Here is a 22,308-nt window from a genome sequence, read left to right as displayed (position 1 = left end):
CTGGTGCTTTTTTTTTTCCTTCTTAAGATTTATATTTACAAGAGTACACAGGAAAATTTAAACACAGTAAGAACAGCACAGAGTATCTACATCAGCTCATCATCACTTAACTATAGGTATCACCTGAAATGAACCGATTTCTACACCTATTATATTCTTGGCTTCTTTGCTAAAGCATGGTGTGGTGTACTTATTACACAGCTGCAATCAGGATCTCCCTTCCCTAGGAGCAGAATATAATGAAGTTAACAATTTTTGGCAAGTACTTCATAGCCACAACTTGCCTAGATCAAGTTTAATCTCTGTTTAGTTCAAAAATTTATGAAGTTTGTTATCACAAGTTTTTGGGACTCACAATAACATACTGCAATCAAGAAGTTTGGTCTCTGAAAGAATATACTAATATTTTAAAAATGTAGTTGTGTTCACACTATTTAAAAACACATTGAACTTACTCTATGATTTTTTTGGTAACTTAACCATTAGATCACAAAGCTGAACTACTAACAAAATGTTTTATGCAGTTATCTACAAAACCAGAAATTCATGTCAGAGCACCATCCTTTAAATAAGTCAGTTAACTTTAATACTCTGTAACACTTCTCTCTTCATTGAGGAACTCATCTCTGCCAATATCAAACCCCGGTACTTAAAGCTGAATGAGGAAGCAACACAGTTCGGCACTGCACTTCTCTACAAGCCCTCAGATGTGGGACCTCCGAAATCCTCATTAAAAGCATAATAGTGGACACACAGTATGAATGCATTGAACTTTTTTATTTTTAAGCCTTCTTGTTTTTCTACTTTTGTACACCCAATGTATACAAGAAGCTGTTTATAAACACCAGACCTGAGTTTGCATTTGTGGGTACAATACAGATCAAGTGATCAAACTATGGATAGAACACACAGGAGATGTTTACAAAAGCATACGGCACACAATCACACTGAAGAGAGACTAATTTTTAGCATTCAAGATCTAGCAAGTTCCAGCAATTTTTAGAGGTTGATGATTATTGTAAATCATTCCTAAATCTCTTGCCGCTATCCTTATGCGTATCAAGATCAATATGACACAAATGAGACATACAAAGCCAAACTCTCTTCCTTTGGAAAACGTAAACTCAAGCACTGGAGTCTTTTCCGAGCACTTTCAACAAAACAAAACAAAAAAAACCCCAACCAAAACCCCACAAACCAAAGTTACAGTACCCTAGAAAAAGACTCAGAAGATTGGATGGCAAACTAAGAACCCAACATGCCAATGACTACATACAAAATATTTTGTTGATTTTTTTTTTTTTATTTGAATTAATTCCATCTCACTGCCTAACACACATTAAAGAAAGGCACTAGGGAAAAAAGTTGTCAGATTTTATCTACAGGAAAAACATTAAAAAAAAAAGTCTGTCATGTAGGAGACTTCAGCTTTACTAATTACTTCCCTCATCCTAGACCTAGAAGATCTGAGGATATGCCTTTTTTTCCCCAGGGCATGTACTCTTTACTTATCATTTGGGTTTGGACCCATTTTTATCCACGGTTTAGACTGAAACCTCCCTGAAGTGGCTGAGATCTACCCAATCCACCACCCTCTCCACTGGGGAGGGGCAGTAAATTTTGGCAAAGAGGCCAGGGGTGACAGCCATGCTGATGCAGACAAGGCAGGCAAAGGGTTCCAATCAGTAATAACCTTTGCACCACCAAGAGCAGTAACCACCTGTAATAGCGTCCCCAACTATTTTAGTGCATGCCATCATCTCTGAGGACCATCTCACTATTAGAAAAGTTGTAAAAGTGAGCCAATAAGAAGAGCAGAAAGAGAGAAGTAGTGTACCTGCAGAACAAGACAAAGCAAGACATGTGAGAACTGGATAACTGGGGACTTTCAAGGCACAACTTAAACACATTTATGTTTGGGATGCTGCAGGGACTCTGCCTTCTTCCTCTGTGCTGACCACACGAAGTCTCCTTGCGCCAACAATGGCACTCAGCTGATCACATGGTAGAACTGTGCAGGAATTTAAACAAGCAGAAAGCTAACTCTACCAAAAGAAAAAGAGAAAAAAGTGAAATTTCCTGTTGATTTGATTCTTTAAACCAATTCACCATGAGGTCAGACAAGCAGTAATGCCACTGCAGGGGGAAAGACAGACCACAGTAGCACACTTATCTAAATAGTGCTCTAAGCCAGTGGAACTGTGTGCACTTTTCTGTTCTCAAACTATCATCCTTGCATCTGTATGTGTGAATCCACTTTCACATTCAGAGTGACACCCCAAATCTTTCTCCTCTTTCGCATTTGCACCTTGGGGTAGGGGAGGAGGAAGACAAAGATAAATTTACTGTAGGTAGGAATTAACTGTTTGTATTAGTTAAGTGTACTGGAGTTTTAAAGCATAATATATGGCCTTCTATAGCCAAAATATCTGAATACTCACTCTATACAAACAAAATTAAACAGGGATTAACAACTTACAGAACAAATCAAAAAGTTTTACTTACTTATCTGGAACAATGTAAACTGACTGAACAGTAATGACTCACATGCTAGACAGTGACACACAAAAAAGTGTGCTTCCTTTGGAGCTTGGATTTGAGCATCAGTGCAAAACAGTGGAATTCCTCGAAAGGACACGTTTCCTCTGCGTGGCCAACTTACATACCAGCGCTCCCTGGCAATAGGCCTGTTTTGCTCAGATACCTTGAAGAGTTCTCTAACCTCCCTCAGACACCCAGAAGAGCCATAGGAATCAAAGGACAGCCTCCGTGATAATCCCCACCCAAATCCAATTTCCACTAAATTGCTGTAGATATCTTTGGGCATCTGAAATTTCAGAGTTGTTCTTTAAAGCATAGCTATGACTTATCAAACTTCCCCTTTACTGCCAAAATACCTGGAAGGAATGCACACACATAAAAATTTTGTCTGAAAGGGTATGAACATGCAACTTCAGCTGCTTGCAAGTGAGCATGATGCAGATGTGCCAACTATAAAACCAAAACAAACTCAGAGGTTCAAGTTGAGCTGCAAGATTTCTACTCATTCAGAATGAGCAGCTTCTCAACCTTATTTCATACCATCCAGGTTTAGGAGATTACAATCTTTGCCTTTTATTTATATTTTCCTCTGGAAGTACTCTAGACTGGCACTCATAAGCAGTTGCTTCTGAAGAAGACTTTCCTGATCTTATAACATTTTGAGAACAAATCCCTGACCATTCATGGGCCATGAATATGAGTAGTCTGCTGTTCCACATAATCATAGAATGGTTTGGGTTGGAATGTACCTTGAAGATCATCTAGTTCCAAGCCCCCTGCCATGGGCAGGGACACCTTCCACTAGACCAGGTTGCTCAAAGCCCCATCCAACCTGGCCTTGAACACTGCCAGGGAGAGGGCAGCCACAAACTCTCTGGGCAATCTCTTCCAGTGCCTCACCACCCTCACAGTAAAGAATTTCTTCCTAATATCTAATCTAAATCTACCCTCTTTCTGTTTAAAACTATTACCCCTCATCCTATCACTACACTCCCTGTTCAAGAGTCCCTCCCCATCTTTCCTGTAGGCCCCCTTTAAGTACTGGAAGGCTGCTAATAAGGTGTGCCTGGAGCCCTCTCTTGTCCAGGCCGAACAACCTCAATTCTCTCCACCTATCCTCATAGAAGAGGTGCTCCAGCCCCAGATCATCTTCATGGCCCTCCTCTGGACCCCCTCAAGCAGGTTCATGTCTTTCTTACACTGGGGACCCCAGATCTGAACACAGTACTCCAGGTAGGACCTCATAAGAGCGGAGTAGAGGGGCAGAATCATCTCTCTTGACCTGCTGGCCACACTTCTTTCGATGCAGCCCAGAATGCGATTGGCTTTCTGGGCTGTAAGCACACATTCCTGGCTCCTATTCAGTTTTTCATCTGCTATTACTCCCAAGTCCTTCTCCACATAGGTGCTCTCAATCCACTCATCACCCAGCCTGTATATGTGCTTGGGATTGCCGCAACCCATGCGCAGGACCTTGCACTTGGCCTTGCTGAACTTCATGAGGTTTGCACGGACCCACCTCTCAAGCCTGTCAACGTCCCTCTGGATGGCATCCCTTCCCTCCAGCATGTCAACTGCACCACACACCTTGGTGTCATCGGCAAACTGGCCAGGTTGCCTTAGCATGACAGAGCTCAATTGTCCATCACTTATGGCACACCTCTAAACAGCAACATGAAGCCCGTAGTTCATGAATACAGCTTCCAAATTAATATTTTAGGAGGTATTTTCAAAAGAAAACCAACTTAGAGCCTAGTTGAATCTTAATCACCTTCTAACAACGCTGCAAGATATTGTTACTCAAGTGCCACTTCGACAACCATGCAGTCATCTACTTCAGCAACCTGGCACCCATGAATGAAACCAGCCATACAAACAGGTCAACATATGCTTTGCAACCGATCATGATGCAGTACAGCACCCTCGATGAACAACTATAAACACAAGGGAAGGAAAACTGGGTTTTTCTATTATCCCCATTCTTCTAGTGGGAACACATGATTTACTAAAGACATTCTAATTTATGAAGATACAATTTGTAGAAACACTGCTTTATTTACTAAGAGACCTGCTGCATGCTGCAGATATCCAAATGCTGCACTGACACAGGGTGGTCCAAATTCAGTTGACCCTGCTTTGAGAAGACTAAAACAAATGACCTCCTGAGGTTGTTTCCAACCAGAACGATTCAACAAAAGCACCTGTACTTTCTCCTGTGGGGAACACAGTGAATAACTGTGCCAGCTCTCACACAGGATTTGTATCGGGGTTGACCTGACACAAGTAAGCGTGAATGATAAAATAAGTCTTAAGGGTCCAAAACTCAGTTTTCCAATGATCCATGGGTGCAAAGACTGATGTTTTACAATTGTGATCAAACTCCCCCATCCAGCATGGTGGCTGCTTCAGTTTGGTGAGAACAGGCTTGAAGTGCTACAGAATTTGTCCTCCATTAAAATGAATTTGTAACATTTTGAGCATGATGTCCATTGTATTTGCTTTTTTAAGCAAACTATAGGTGGTGCAGATACAAGCACTGCTCATACAGTAACTTTGTTTCCTGATGAGTATAACACCCTGGTTAAGTTATCATTTGAAGCATACAACTCCCACTCAGGTCAGAGCTATACTGCCATTTCATTACCAGCTGTATCGGGTCACTATAATCTTGTTTCAATTCAAATGAAAGGAGGAACTGTTCGAAAAGTAGATAAGGTAATTACTCTCTTCTCTGTCTCTCCAGATTCTCAGTTAGTTGATCTTTACCTCTTGCATCTTTACTGTGTTCCCATGAGTCTCATTCTCTTGTAATCACCACCATAATCATCAAGGACTCAAGTCCTTCAGTGGGAGAAGAGTAGACCCAAGTCTGGACCAAGTTAATCAGTAGCAGGAAAGAACATATGCAATACTTTAGATGGAAATGAGTCTTGTTATTGAATAAGTTTAATTTTCAAGATGTCCTCCTGACAGACCCTACTGATAAGAAAAAAGGACTGGGGAAAAAAAGAAAAGCACACTCACGCTTGAAATTCTTCAATTCTTGAATGGATGCTTTAAGCACAGATGGAAAAAATGTACTTTTGGTGGAATAAACACAATCTTGTATAAGTCTGCCAAAGTAATCAATACTTGCCAGATGTCACTCTATCCCAATAATTTAAGACATTCCTTAGCAATAGTGCAGTAACATTTTATGGGACAAGCCAAAAGCAAGTCAGATGAACAGATGCAGCTTAAGCATAATCTATAAATTGAGTATGAACAATTCAAGAAAAACAATGGATTTTTTAAAGTGACATTTTTTGCCATCGTTAGGGTACAGATGTTTGATTAAAGATGTATTTGGTCTTAAGGGAGAAACTTCCAAAGACGTTGCCAGTAGTAGTCCAAAGTTGTTAAGTCCAATTATTTTTACATAAGGTAAATTTGCCCAAGAGTTGCCTTCATGAAACATCAGCTTAGAAGAGTTAAGAACTTCAGAGCTGGAAATGCTACAGAAAATGGCCTTTTTCATTGGTTTAGATCTTCATTTTGTTTTATGAGCTAGGTTCCCCAGCGGTACTACATACTTCTGTGAAGCATTTTGTCCAGATGCTGCCCTGATGCACCATATGGTGGCTTTACAGAAGCAGCTCACAAACTAGGTCCATCAAATGAACTCAGTCCTACTTGGGGGTGGTGGTGGGAAGACAGCCAGTGGCACCAGAGCTATACATTCTACAGAAAGGGACAGGGAATATCCTAGGTTTTCATTAAAAAATGGCTTTATGAAACAAAGAGGTGCTGTGTGGAGACAGTAGTCTGCAGTAGTCATTCATGTAATGTCAGCCCTCCAGTGAACTTACTTGAGCTTCCAGAAGAAAAAAAAAACAACAAAAAAACCACAACCCTGTCCTTGCTTTTCAGTGCATTTTGTCTTATTTCGAGAATCATTTCTGACATTTGGTAGAAGCTTCAGTGAAGGGGATAGAGCTGTCTGCCTTTTAAAGAGACTTTTTAAGATTGAAGCAACACTGAGATAAGAATAATTTTATCTACATCACTAGGCTTTCCTAGAGCTAACAATCCTGCCAAATCTTAGCTTGCTTTCGTCACAACACAAACATTGAACTTTGGAATATCAACTGCAAACTGTTGCCTGTATTGTCAATTTTTTGTATTCCTGTACTACTCTTTACATATCGGGGTACAGACAGCACGTTATCTACTTGGAGGTGAAAGAAGTGTTACCCAATCAATATTAGCTTCCAAAATTTACGCTAGGAGACTTAAAAACAAAAATCCCACATGACCACAGCCTGTCATCCCCTGAAGGCATGTGTCATGCTGCCAGACATGATTAGAATGTGATAAGAAAAGAATTTTAAAAACACTAAAGATCATGTACAGGAAGCAGCTTCAGGGTTATGACTTATCAATCCAATCTATTTCTAGCTTTGTAATTAATAAGAAGTGGTCAGTCAGACAAAACATTCCGTTAGTACTTGCAGTAAGACTTATGTATATTCTAAGTTCCAAATAAAAGTATCTGTATTTTTAAACGAAAAGCATATTTGTTAAGAAACCTTAGTCATTATAAGAAAAAAACTGTTCAAAAAGTAAGGGCCAGTTCCATTCCTCCCTTGTTCTGAAGGTCTCTCTGTCTATTTGTCAATCATACCCATTAGTGGGCAAAATTATTTCTAGCTATATGTTATTCACACTCTTTTGGTGTAAAATATGGGCAACTGATGCTTGAAGGCAGTTTCTTGAGCAGGTTGCTCAAGACCAAGAGGATCACAGGCATTACACACTTTATCATTACATACTGAACCCTGAAGTGTTCCAACTGCTGCTGATGTCCAAAGGACTGGCATCTCAGATGCCACTACGTTGATTTTAAAAGTTTTTTTTTTTTTAACTTATCTTTCAGGCATATTTGAAGCTGTGTATCATCTGATGAAAACTGAATGCTAATGCAATAATAGTCAAACATTTGGGGCTTGGTTTCCTTTTTAAAAGCAGTACTGCATCACTGAGCACTTCCCTATGGCAATTTTGATGCCTCGTGATCGCACAATAAAACTAGCATCAGGGCTGAGCAATGCTTCACTCAAAGCAAGGTGTCACTTAAGAGACATCCCATTTTCTAGAAGCGCATAGAAGTTGACCATTTTTACTTTTCAGTTGGAGGTGGTGGGGGTTTGTTCTTATTTACTCACCCTTTGCCACTGGCTAAGGAGTACTTCCCAGACTGCGCTTATTTGTACATATTCTGCACCAGTAAGTCCTGCGATTCAGAAATGTATTTTTGAGAGTCCCTCATTACATGTTGAGTTTCAATCCATTTTAACACCTTATAAGATGCTCAGCACCACAGATCTAACTCCCTGTCACCCAATGGCCATGTTACATACTAGGTAAAGTACACTTCATAGCAGCTCTTGCTTCTACGTCCCTATATTGTGATTTTGGCCAGTCAAGAGGCAATTGGTAATGTTCTCTGTTCAAATGCAGAACAGGATGACAACAGCAATAAAAGAAACCTTACAGGAGGCCTAGGAATCGCTTCATTTTTTCCAATATGAGAGAGTGGAACAGCATGTTCCCATCAGCAGCTTACTCTAACAAACCTAAAAGCAGGTGTGAACGACATTAAATAGGGACTGCTAGAGACATACAATTAAAACCTGACATTTTTCTGCAATTATAGCTTCTTAGGACAGAGGAGACAGTAGCATCACATAGAAATAGGTGTATTTAGAGTCCGCGTATAAATTCGTCAGCAACAACAACTGGGAGGAAAGGATGTGGAAGAGAAAGGCAGAAGGAAGACAGAAGGATTCCTCGAGGAGGTTAAACTGCTGCCACACACAAATACCCCGTTAAACACTGACCAAGGGTTTGTGTGCCATGTGGGAGAATGTTAATTGTTTACAGGTACTCAGGGCTGGACGACTTGGATGAATACCAGGAAGCAGCGTTGAGAAAGTCCATTGTACAATTAAGAAGGGAGAGGAATCGCTGAAGGAGGCACTTTCATTTAAGCCCATCCTGCTAGTTCCTAACCTAATTATTTACCACTGAGGGTTTCCTTTCCCAAGATTGAATTCAAGGAACAAAAAAACACCCCTGAAAGAATGTTTTCTTTCTCTTGTGGGAAGAAGGGTACAACAGGAGACAGATCTTGTTTGGTGTAGCACTAACCAGTACTTGTAGAAGATAAAAAAAAAAGCCCTGGTCCATTTGAGAATGGCTTCAACACCTGCCACTCAGGTGATTCATTATTAGCACCTATGTCTCACAGCCCCATCAGAAGTCTACAAAAGCTAGCAACACTTTTCATGTTAACAGGATAATGCTTACAAGAACTTAGCTAAAAACTCTCAAATATGCCTACAATTCTGAGAAATGACTGTTCCCTTTTTAAACAATATTTTGGTCAAGTTGGCCAGATGCTTGAGTTCTGCACTGCCAGCAATTCCTCCCCATTTCTTTTCTGCAGAAGATGTTCTGAATGCTTATTTATTTCACCCGAGCCTAACAACCCACCTGAAGTCTCAGCAGCCTCCTGAGGTGCCCCTTCTCCTTCCAAGGCCTTTAGAGGGAACCGTGGCAGCCACAGCCCGCATCCCAAGCGGGATTAATCCACAGGCCTGAATTTAGCACCTGCCCATCCTTCCCTCAAAAGCAGGACCAACAGTTACTGACCCCAAACGGCCTCTTCATGATTATCAACAAAACGCATTTCTGCGGCAGTCTGGGGCAGGCCTATCTCGCTCCCGTACCTTCAGGACAGGCTCACTTCAGCGCAAAAGCTCCCCAGGAATGAGGGCGATAAGGAAGCGCTCCTTTGGCTATTCAGCAGAGCCCATTTTTTCCTCCCTCTGCTGTCTCCAGGCCTGGCTAAACTAGTTTGGGCAGCTTACTGGGGGGCCTAGAGAAAAAACATCAAAGTGCTTGCTTTTCTTCTGTCGTCTCCTGTGCTTGTGGAGGGGCTGTTCTTAGGCTCCTGCCTCCGTCTACGCACTCGGACCACCGACACCCTCACGGAGCTGCCATCGCAACAACAGGCAACACACGTCCTCGTCCCACCAGAGGGTCTTCTGGGGAACAAAAGCCTGCTGAGGAAAATCTCGCTCTCCAGGCACAGAGTACCACAGCCTGCTGGGCTCCTGCCGTACCCCTCCGGTCTGCTGGGGCAAGCCGAGGCCGAAGGCTTCGTTTCACTTCACGTTCTCCAGCTCTACCTGCAAAGTCACATCCACCTTCTCCTGACAGAAAAAAAAAAAAATAAAAATGAAGCGAGATGTCAACCCAAAAGATGCGCATCTAAACGTATCTTTGAGCATATGGGGTGGGACCTGCAAGCTTGTTCCCTTTTCCTTTGGGTTTCAGTACAGTTTTGGACAGTGGCAAATTAACAGAGGCACAGCAAGCAGAGGAACAGGGGAAAAAAAAGATTCCTCCATTTTTTGCAGCGGCAGGTTGCCGTCTGTCCTTCAAATCCGTTTATTTCACTCATTTCAAGCAGGATTCTAATAATATGAGGGAAATGAAAAAAGCGTGCTCTTTATTTTGCTCCCAGCGTCACAGCGAACAGGTCTTTTAGAGGAATCCGAAACTTCACTCTTGAAATACAGTCAGGCAGAAGCGCTTCGAGTGCCACAAAAGCACACCAAAAAAAAAAAAAACCAAACCAAAAAACCAACAACAAAAAAACCCCGCGGCGTCGCTTCCAACACCTTTTCCCGTCGGAGCGGCTTCCCGCAGCGCCCGGCGGGAAGCGGGCTCACCGCCAGCCTACGGGCGCCATCTAGCGCCGCTCCCGCCCTTTTCTGCCCCCTCCCGCCCTCGTCTCCTCTCAGGCTGAGGCGAACGGCGAAACGAGCTCTCGTTATCGTTCTGCCCGGCTAGAAACGAAGCCGCCATCGCAAGTCACACCAACACCGTGGCGGCTGCAACGCCACCGCACCTCTCCCGGGTGCCAGCGCCCTAACACCACAGGCCCTGAGCTTTCCCTACCCCACCAGTCCACTAGGACGGCTGCCACCATCTTGGGTGTCTGGGCACTGCGTTTGCCTGACCAGACGTGGCTGCTACCCTCCTCATCGCAACGGCCTGCCCCTCAGCCCTTCCCTGGAGCTGCAGGAGAGCCCAGGCAGGCACCATCACGCTAGTCTGGTTTTCTCTGCAAAACCAGAAAGGTAGTTGGAGCTCAAGCCCCATATTTCAGTATTTAAGTGAAAACGCCCAGGACTGTCACTAACTCTACGTATTTTTCATCTATGCAGTTTCAAGGCGACTATCCTCAAGCATCTCTCCTGCAGGCAGCCAGCACAGCACTGACTTGAGATCCACCTGCACCCTCTCAGGCAGGTACGCTCTGCCCTCCATGTTGTTAATGCGCCTTCCCGTGCTGGCCCAACAGCTACAGAAACGCTTCAGTTTTGGAGATGCGGATCTCAGGCTTTCTTATAGAAGTGCTTGGTGCTCATCTATTGCACTACAGGTGCAGCGTGTGCGGACAGGCTCACGTGTCTTCCCAGATGTTTTTCTTAGGGGCCAAATTTATAGCTGTACCAAGCTGTGTGCGTACTTCGGTCAGAAATTTAGATATAGTTGTTTTGCAGTGTGTCCTCCTGGTATTTATTTTATTCTGCAAAGTGTCACAGAACAAACTAACTTGCAGGTGAGGGCTGGAACTGTTCCACAGGAAAGAAAAAATTGAGGCTACCAGAATGCTGTTAGACATCAATGTTACAAAATTGTCTTTAGCTAGTAATTTTGGAATGCTGTCAAGAAGTAATCTTTTCTATGTACCCTTCCACAGTGTACCAATTTTTAATCATTTTTACCTTCCTTAAACAGGACACAGTTGGATAAAAACTGAGAGGCTGCTGGCATTATTTAACACATTGCTTTACTTCACACCCCCACACCCCCCCACACTTTTGTCCTTAACACATGCATACTCTTAAAGAGTTTTAAACACTTTCTTACAGCGTACCCAAGTTCAAGCTCTGATCTCCAAATACATCTCCACTTCCTGAGGTCAGGTCTTATGCCACCAGTTTCACAACAGGCAAAAAGTTACTTAAGTCTCCTTAGAGACTTTAGTCACCAACCTTATTACATGATACTGTCTTTGACTAGTTGTCAACTGCAACTAATAAACAGCCAGAAGCATGCTTTTCTATTCCCTTATCTTTTTCAATGGAAGCTGCTTCATCCATGAAACCGATAAGGTGCTTCATATTGCTTGGCAAAGCTTTCAGTCTTTCTTCAAGCTTGCTGTATACACTAATTTGCATTAGAGACTTATTTTTCCAGATATTCTCATACTCCGGCCACAGCACCCTTTTGTTTCTCTTGTACCCGAAGATGACTTCGCACACCAGACCTTATGCTTTGAAAGTACTACCAAAAGTAGTTTCTCTTCCAGACATGCATTGCAGCCTCCACAGTAATAACTCTCAGAAGAGCTTAAAAATGCTCCAGGAATGGTACAGCAGAATGAGTCCCAAAGCTATCAGATTAAAAACGAGTAAAACCTGCCACCCCCTGCACATCTCTGCATTCAGAAGGCTGTCAGTTCCCTAGTCCCCAACAAGGACTGCTCCACCAGAACAAAGCTGAGAAGCTTCCAGCTGAGAAAAGTTTATTTGATCAACAAGCATACGTATCCCTATCATACACACTTCTTCCCTTCCCCCCCCCCCCCCCCCCCCCATCAGCTATAGGCAAGCACTACTGCACATGATCACAGCAGTTCACAGCAGCAGCGGTTTAGTCTCCATCATCATGCTACCTCACTGCTGGACAGCTATACTTCAAAAAAGCCACAGTTAAAGCAACAATCAATTCACTATGATAAACGCTCAATTTTTCCCATGGTAAGTAATGCAAAACCTAGCAAGGACACAGGAGAACTTGCTATTGGAATCAATAGCTGTAGTCAAGAGGTCGGAAGCCAGTTGTGCATCACTTCTGTGACTGGGAAGCCACATTGAAGATGGAGGTCTGCAACATGACAACCTCGTGCAGCACAGCACGCTTCTGTGGAATCTTCTGTCCCTGATACATAAGGCCACCACATACTAGCTAAGCAACCTTGTGACTTTTTTGGGGGGAGTGGTGGATTAAAGTTGAAGGGAAAAGCTCAAGGACTGAACAGCACAAGAGGCTAAACACCACAGGGTTTTCACTCTCATCATAATCAAGTTAGAGATAAAATTTAAGTGATAGACTAAGCCTACCACATTCTTCAAGTTTAAAGAGACTCCCTTGTGGACACATGCAATTTGCTACTCAAGCAGGAAACAAAAATTCAAATAAACCAATAGATCTACTCCAAGTTAGAATACATTACAAGAGTCAACTATTTCATGTTATTTTTTAAACTATAAAAAGAGGCAGTCAAAGCAACGTTTCAGTTAGGTAGAGAATGCTGCATTAATTTCAAAAACTAAATAGTGGTAAAGTTGGAGTCTGTTGCAGTGGTTAATGAATGAGGTGACTGTTTTCAAAGATATCCACACATGTACAGATCATAGCTAGCATGAACAGTTTTTACAGCACTGCTGTATAATCTCATTCAGTTATTTGACTACTGATGGTAATTAAGGACCAGAATCCATTGCCAAAAAATAAACAAATGTGAGCAACCACCAAAACTTAGGCAATGGCAGAAATTGTGTGTGGCTATTCCAGGTTTATTGCCAAGTACTTAGCTGTTCAGAGAAAATCTGAAGTTAAAATAAGTTCTTGAGTAAGTACAAAATCTAAGATTGGAGCCAAACACTTTACAAGTACAGGAAAAACAACAATAACCGAGAAAGTTTGTTTATGTAGAATTAGTATCTTGAACCTGGATAATGAGGAACAAGATTCACAGATCAGAACTACAACAAGATTCACAGATCGGAACTACTACAGCAATAGAAAACCACAAAGAAAGTTTAAGTTGTATGGATAGAGCCAATCCAGCCTTCTTTCCTTCAGGACTTGCACTGGAATACAGCTATACCCCAGACTTTTTGTAGGATCTGACCCTAGTAAGGTAAGTACTTTACCATGCATATTACTTGTTAACTACCAAACCTGATGTAGTAGTACTGAGATATTAAATCAAAGAAATGTGCATCATGATTAGGGGTGCTAGCTGTAATGTATTATATATGAAAATGAAACATTATGTACGAAGAGAAACAAGCATAGCAACTGATATCTACAAACTAAAGTCACAGTGGCACATTGAACAATTTTAGGTTAACCAGACTCACTTAAAAATAGAAACCAGAGGCTGGGCTCTTCTCTCACCCCATTTTACATGTCTTTACTTCCATTGATTTCAAGTGGAGTTCTTCACAATTTATGCCATTGTGAGAGGAGAATCAAGCCTTGTGTGTTTGAAAGGAAACAGCAGACATGTTTCCCACCAGAGTGCAGGGGGAGATTTAAAAAAAAAAACACAAGTATATGAACTGTGAAACCGATAGAGTACACAAGCGAAGGCAGGCAAAGAGGCTCTAGCTGGGGGTGGTGGTGGGGAACTTGCAGCTTATCCAGGGTTTTTTGAAGACTGGGGATTGGTATTAAGAAGTCAGAAGCCCAGTCATGAAACCAGCTTTAAAATAAGATTTTAGAAATAAGTATTTTCTTTCCACAGACACCATTGATTTATATTTTCCTACAGTTATTCCATAAAATGAGGAGTAGGTCATTTTCTTTGCTAAGGACAGAGACTTTCCATTCCCAGAAACTGGAAGGCTGGGGAGAGGCCTGAACTATTTACATCACTAGAAATGGTGCCTAATCATCATTCACACCCAAGCTCAAACTGATGATCTTCCAAAACCCTTCAGGATCATCCAGACAACTAGTATTACAGTAGGTAGAAAGAGCAACACTCTTGACTGGAACTCAATTCAGACAAAGGACTAGATGATTTACAGGTGACAAAACCACTTCATGGTTTGGACCCACGGCACAACAGCAGCTTTATGGTCTATTTTCTGGGGTAGCAGCATGTGGTTAGGAAGCTCCTCTTTCACCACCCTGGTGAGCAACTCTGTGTACTAACACAATCCTTGTACAAGTCTGTGCTGATCTGGAAAGCTCACTTGAAACAAAAAGCCAGAAAACTCCCAAACCCACAAACATTTGCAAACCATCTCCATGTCCCTGCTCAAGCTGTGCCAGCACAACTAAGTGACAGTGCAAGGGAAATAACTCAAGTATTTTACAGAGGGAATACAGACTTACTATATTGTTTTATCAGGTTTATATACCATAGAAATGCAAGATTGAAGTAATTCATACTCATTCAGCATCCAACACTGACAGAATATTACTGTAACTGCCTGTTTGGAAATGCTTCCCCCCCCCCACTCATGTGCACAACTGGTGCTGCAGCTCACATACTGGTTTGTAAGTCTCCCCCTGCACTCCAGTAGGAAGACGTGCCAGCAATTTCCTTTTAAAAACAAGTCTAGATTCCCTTCTCACAGTTGCATTAAATATTGGCTGATTTAATACATGACAAAGCAGGAAGAAGGTAAGTGCACAGAATTGCATGAAGGCGGATGACTGCTACCTGCAGAAAAAACCGTTGCATAATTCAAGATATACCTGCTGATTTTCATGAGACCTCTTCTTTCAAAGCATTAGTCTCCTTCCAGAGGCCATGGGAAGGTGGAAAGAGACCCAAGAACAAACACATCTGCCCTTGAATATCCAACTTTGAGTGTTTCAGAGTTAGTTTAAATGCTGAACACTGACTTACACATCAAAGTAAGGAAAAAAAAAAGCCTTACATGAACAGAAGCCTGGTATCACCTCAATTCCTAAAATAAGGCCACCAAGTATACCTTTCTACTATACCACAGTCAAAACATTCTCATCATAGCAGTACCTCTTTACAGCATCAGCTCCAGGCTAATAAGACATCAACTAATAGGTCAAAAAGGTTTATAAATGGCTACAGTACGAGACAGACAGGGAGACATTAAAAACTAACCTACCAAAATCACAGCCTAAAAGATGGCAGATTCAGAACTAGGCATAGAGCTCTGAGTGTCAGGGGAGATTTTGCAAAGAAATCTGAAAAGCAATAAATCTGCAGCAATGAAACAGATGCCTACTTGTCACTGTGGTCACTTCAGTTCAATCAAATACCTGCATTGCTCAAGTTCAATATGTTAACAGCTACCCTGAAACCGTAAGAGCTGTTCTTGCATGAAATCAAGAGTTTTATATAACTGGAAAATCATATATTGAGAAAGAAATGGCCTATTAGCCTGGACCACTGAACTACAGTTTCACACCACCTGAAATCCCCTGGAAAGATTGTCCAAGCAGATTGTCTGTATAAAAGGTCAGGAGGTAAAGCTTGACGTTTACTAGATTTACAACCAGCTAAATCAACCATTCAGCTCACTAACCTACTCGGCAGCACCACGAGCGCTTCCACAGCTTTTTGGCTGCTCGTGCTTGAACACAACAGTGGTGCGTAGGGCTCCCTCTTACCACACGGATGCTCTCTCCAGCCTCACCCTAGTACACGGCTCACTTCCCCAGAGCCTCCCGCAAAAGGGGACTCACACTCTGGGATTCAGCTGCAGAGAAGAGCTGCCGTAACACAACTGCTTGCTTTCTTAGGCAGTTCACATTTCTCCTGACTAGTAGTGGTGCCTCCTAGTACATACCGTCTGAAATCCAAACCTGCACCGAGCTGCTAAGAGGACAGAACAAAGCTGCATCCTGGGTAACAACATTCTTACCAGGCTGGAAGTTATGTACTTTTCTGGTAGATGAGAGCCTGGTCTGCTTCCTACGTGTTTGGCAGTACTCTAAGACGTTTGTTGGCTATTGGCCTGCCAAGCTGTTTAGGCTTATAAGTTCCTTTGCACTCTCTTTATACTATTAATTTTGTTAAATGTAAACATATCCTCTCTGTATCTTATTCCCATATTCCATATGCACAGGACGAACTCATTTCAGTCCTAGGATGAATGGGAACTCAGTATTTATCACACAGATCCACCATGCTTTGCAAACAAGACTGAAAAAAACCCTCTCGCAATGAAGTTATCCATATGATCTTTCTGATGAGCAAAGCATGAGGAAACAGTTCAAAGCTCTCAGAAAGCCATATGTATACTTTTACAAAAGACATCTGCAATTCACCAGCGAGATTCTAGACCTAGCATAATTCATTCAGCAGTCTGTATATAGAGATGCAAATACACTAGGTTCAGACATTTCTCCAATACCTTCAGAAAATTCATTTTAGAGTATATAAATATTCACACTTTGAATAGTCATCTCAGCATACGAAGCTTTTATTTTTCCTACAAAAATACTGATTCCTGCAAGGAGGCTGAAATAAAGTAAAAATACATTAGTTCTAAAGTATGTACACAAACACACGCAATTTCTTTACATAAACACTTTTGAACTTCTGGGTGATTAACTGTAACACTTGATTACAAAAAGAGATCTTTAAAAAACATCTTCACTAATCACGCACTAATTTTTAACATACTTGAAAACAAGTCAGCTTTTACTGTGGTTAGACAAGTTGATCCACACTTGAAAGTGCAAAGCGGCTTTCAATTTGTGCCACGGTTATTGTGCATTCGTGTTGCTACAGAAATGGGCCATGGGTGAGGGCAGTGTCCGACTACCCCATGCGCTTGACAGGTTGAGCAAGAGTGCCTGGGTGCCTTGGTGGAGCCTCTTGCTGAGCTAGCACCACCTCTGTCACAGGAGTACTTTGTTCATGAAGAGATTAGGGGAGGATAAAATGGGTAAAGCTGAACAATTACGACGCTTATGTCAAAGGTGGTTTACATTGCTCCAATGAGGAGCATGGGAATACAGAAGAGATGTGTGCTTTGAGGAGCAGTGCGCCAGTATCTGTCTAGATATGTTTAAAGATTCAATTGCACAATTCTTAACATGCAAGTTTTTCATTTCAGTCTTTTTAAGACTGGTGAGAGAAGATGGAGCTTTCCTACAGAACAAGAGGATGGGAGAGTCCTACCACGCAGCATGATCTGAAGTCTACCTTGCTACATTCATAGCTGCATCTATGTTCTTATTTTCTTTTTAAAACACTCAAACACCTTCAGAAATGAAGGTGTTTGGACAATGAAGACTCCCTTTAAGAAAACTTAAGGGACTAACATCACCCTGCTTAAAAAAAAAAATCTCTAAGTTTATTATAAGCATCGTGATATTGACATGCAGATTTTTAATCATGCTGGCTGCAATTATACAAATCAGCGATCAAATCCACCGAGAAGTCAGTTTTCATATACACCACATTAACACAAACATTAGACATGGATTTGGCATGTTGCCGTCAGAGAAGCCTAGTTCTGGAATCATGTAATGCTAAGATTGGGGCTACTTGATGCAAGATTAGAAGGCAACAAGCTCAAAAAGGTGGTTATAAAAACATCACAGGAAACAAAATTTATTTTAAATAAAAGCAAAGCAATCATATTTCAATATTTGGATGGCAGTTGGAAATGCTTTTTTGGCATGCAGCTATTCCACGAAGCCAATATTGTGTGTAACTGGAAACATTTCAAAAAACCAGAATTGTTACTAAAGTCAAAGACTGTAATTGCAAGCTGTGGGATCTGTGCTTAGATAAAAGAGGGGCAACTGAATAAAACTGTTACAGATATAAACCTACAAGCACACTCCATAATACTCTTATCACTTTATTGCCAACCCAGTGGAACTAGAGAGCAAGGCGGGGGGGTGGAGAAGAGAAGGAAAATGAAGGAGAGAAGCACACACGGCAGAACAGCAAGAGCTATCAGGTGCTATAAATCAATGTTTCAAACACAAACCTTAGACAGGAGTACATGACTTTGGTACAGAACAACTGAAATAACACAGCTCCAGCTTTTGTTGATGTGTAATCCACTGGAAATGAAAGGCCTGCCTGAGACACTGTCTACCCCAGGTTTACTAGCTAGCAAAACAGTCTGAGCTTGATAGGTTCAAAATTATCTTGAAAAGCAACTCACCAATCTTATGGTTATATTTAAGAACTTTTAAGGAGTTAGCTTTCCAGGCAGAGTTCCAAGAAAAGGTAAACTAGCAAAAAGCTGTCATTTACAGATATTTTAAAAATACTAAAAATGTTTGTATTGGCTCATACCTCTTGTATCTGAGCTCTTCACTCATTTTGTACATTTAAAAAAAGCCTCCTTGCATAAAAACGTGCTTGAAGTATTGTCGCTTTGTGCTGAGAAGTCATTTGTTCATTTAGTTTTGCCCAAAAATGTATGATGTATTTAGCGCACAATACAAACAAGCAAAATACAAAGAGGAAGAGTTATAGCAGATCACTGGTGAGATTTTCTTCAGTAACCAGAAATATCCTTTGACAACGAACCAGCAGCCAAAGAGCTGTTCCTGTAAAAAAACACGTAATTTTGGCAAATTGTGATCTGATAGTCCATCTGGGAATTTCTGCCAGAAGCGCCACGACTTCAGTGTGCTATCACTTGCAAAACATGTTTCTTCCCATCATTCTTCAGCCACAAGGTGGGAGGGGGAAAGATGAGCGATAGCTGTGCTGTATCCTTCCAAGCTGGTTCTTCCCACTATACAACTCCTAATCCAAACAATTTAAGCACACAAGTAAAAGCGACTCATTTCTGTAAACATTTCCAGGACCAGGACCTAAGCATGCACAGCTTACACCAAGTATTAACTAATGACTAGAGCTAACCTCAAGTTTACCTCCGTTCAAAGAGCATAAGCAGAAAACAGTGCTGGCCAAACTGAAGCTTAAGGCTTAATACAAGGGGGTAAACTGATACCGATATAAGTCACTTGGTCATTACGCACCCATCTCGATCAAGTACTCTTAATGCAATATTGTATTATACAACAATTTTCCCAGAAACACAAATGATGCTTTGTAATTATTAAAAAAAAAAAAGTAATGTTTCAGAGCATGTTTTTATACCCCAACAGCAGGGATCTCTTTACTTTAGGATAAGGTAGTGGTAGAAAACAGAAACAAAACCCAACTTGTCTGTTTGTTTGTTTTAAATGGACTTCACTACTGCACATACAATTAACTCCAGAATGCACAAAACAGCATCCAAGCAAAGAGAGGCTTTAAATTTAAGCGCAACTCTCAGCCTGCTCGGTTAGAAGCCACATATAGCAGCCGTTGACAATGTAATACACAGGATCCGTATTACAAAGCGAAGGACTTTCAGGCTAGGATACAAAGGCTGCAGCATTAGAAAGGGTCAAAGCAATCTGCAAAGACATAATATGAACCAAAGCCATTTAAATTACTCTGTAAAATGGAGACGTTCATTAGCATAGAGAAGTTTCACAGGAAAACAATGACAAAGTAAAAGCCATCTGATTTTCATATGCTAATTAATTAAATATGCCAAATGCATTTAATCTCTTATTATAACCATAGGGGGAGACAGACCAAACTCTTGAAGTTCTGAAAAGCCAGGTCATTAGCGTGCCAAGTCGTTCTTCAGATCTCCTCCTTATATACAAATTTACATTCCCAACTTATTATATATGTAAGTAAAACCTGGCTCCCCCCCCTCCCACACCCTTCTTTTCTCCTTCTTTGGAAGACACTTGCTACCTCCTACTCCTGTATTCTAAACAGCTTATTAAATGTTAGAAAGAACTCGTTTGCTAGGAAAAAAAAACAACAACAAAAAAGCACAGAAGCCGTTTTGCCAAAAGCCTGAGTTAAACACCCCAGTCCCCCTAAGATGTAGCATAAGCTAGTTGAAAATGAGATTAATAACATTCTTGCACATATGCATAAAAATCCACACATAGTTTGTCATCTTTCACTTTTAAGTTCAGATGACATTTCTAGCCATTTCTTGCCTTTCCAAACAAGAAAAGGATTCTGATGTTTACGTAAGGTTCTTCTTGCTTAATAAATCTTAAATCGAAACAGATTTTTTTTTTAAACAATTACCTTCTTCAGAGTTATCATACTACAGGATATTAGGAAAAACCAGACTCTCCTGTTGCTTTTACCCACATCTGACTCCAATCTTAATAGTTTAGCTATTAACCCTGTAAGGTCCCCACACACGCACACCTTGCCCAGTTGATGTTAAAATTTTTATGTGACTGATCTGAGCTTACTCATTACAAAAACCTTTTGTTATACAGAAAGAGAGCAGCTCCGTGGACCTTGATTTACAGGACACAATTAACCGTGTTGTTGGCAGAACCGCACCAGCCCTGCTCATCCGGGGCTCTGCAGTGAGAAATGAAAGAATCTGTCACTGCAGGCAGAGTAAACTGCTCTCCTTCTCTCCTCTCCCCTTCCTTCCCTTTCCAAGCCCACTCTGACCTGCTGACATTCGGGGATGAAAACCCGGCCGCTGTCATACACCCGTGCTGTAGAGCAGCAATGTAAGTCACGATAATTCCTCCTCGAAATAATAATAACTAGAGCTAAAGGGGGGAAAAAACCCCCACATCCTGCTAGAAAATCGCAGCAGTCACTCCGAGTTTGCCATGCAAAACATGCAGTTTAAAGACCTCGATTACCAGCTAAAGAGCGAAACCGGGGAACTTTGCCAGCAGCAACGCTAGCCATTTATTTTTGCCACCTTTTACGTTTTAGCACGCAGGGAATATGCATTGTTAACCTCCAAATCCTCTGTACAAACATTTCTCAGAGAGCTTGTAAAATATCCCCCCCTCCCCGCTGCGTTTCCTGGCTCTCCGGTTGATGGCATTTAGAAACACTGGTACCGGCGGGGGCTTTATTTTGCTTTCCTCGGCCTCCCCGCCGGGGTCCGATGACAGATTCCTCTCCAAGGCCAGACCCGGCCCCCCCCAGAGCTCAGACCCCAAGGAAAGCGACCTGGATCCGGCCCACCCCGGCCGGATGATAGATAAATGGTGGCTGAACACATATGCCGGGGGAAGGGGGCTCCGGGAGCGTCCGCCGCCCCTTCCAGAGCTCTCTTTTCCTTGAGGAAAGCTCCCGCATCCTTCACCCTCCTCTTCGGACCGGCGGCCCCGGTCCGTCGCGCTTCCCCCCCCCGCCCCAGCCCCGCTCTCCCCAGCCCCCGTCCAACAACTCCGGGCAGGACGGCGCTGCCGAATGCCGGCTCCGGGCTCGGCGGGGGGGGGGGGGGGGGGGGCTCCTCACAGGCACGTCCCGGCGATGTAAAGCCCGGGCGGGGCGCAGGACCCCCGCCGCAGGGCGGGATACCGGGGGAAGGGGCTCCGCCGCCAGCAGCGGCACGGTCCCGGCGGCGGCCCCCACCACCGGGCGTCCCACCGCAGAGCTGCTCATCCAACCCTCCTCTCCCTTCCCGGGCGAGCCGCCGGCTTACCGAACCACGGCGACGTATCCCCCCTTCCCCGGTCGGCGAGGGGCGGCGGGGGTCCCGTCACATCGACTAAGCGGGGGAAAGCGGGGGAACCCGGCTCTGCCCCGCGGAGTCAGCGCCGGCGGGAGACCCGCATCGCCGGGGCAGCGTCGCGGAGGGGACCGACGGCTCCGAACCTCCTCCTCCTCCTCCTCCTCCTCCTCCTCCTCCTCCGCCGGCAGCCGCCGCCGCCGCGAGTGGCCGAGCCCCGCGCCCGCTCCCCGCCCTAATGGGGCTCCGCCGCCCCGCGCCCGGGACGGAGACATGAGCGTTCCGCCGCCCCCATTGGCTACCGCCCGCAGAGCCCGCCAATCGCCGTCGGGCCGGGGCGGGGCGGGCGGCTCGGGAAACCCGGCGGGGCGGGGCG

The 22,308-nt window shown here is 43.0% G+C and overlaps 1 protein-coding gene across 1 annotated transcript in view; it reads right to left on the bottom strand.

The window, feature by feature from the left end:
* The window catches only part of PRICKLE1 (prickle planar cell polarity protein 1), a 65,708-nt gene extending 43,605 nt beyond the window's left edge, over positions 1-22,103 (bottom strand). Inside the window, exon 1 of the mRNA XM_075059078.1 lies at positions 21,906-22,103. The gene's annotated coding sequence lies outside the window, so the exon portion shown is untranslated. The remainder of the gene's footprint in view (positions 1-21,905) is intronic.
* Positions 22,104-22,308: the final 205 nt, after the last annotated feature.

This window comes from Buteo buteo, chromosome 28, assembly GCF_964188355.1.
Source record: "Buteo buteo chromosome 28, bButBut1.hap1.1, whole genome shotgun sequence".
Lineage (NCBI taxonomy): Eukaryota > Metazoa > Chordata > Aves > Accipitriformes > Accipitridae > Buteo > Buteo buteo.
Note: the sequence above shows the minus strand (reverse complement) of the source record. Positions and strands in the feature narration are given on the sequence as shown.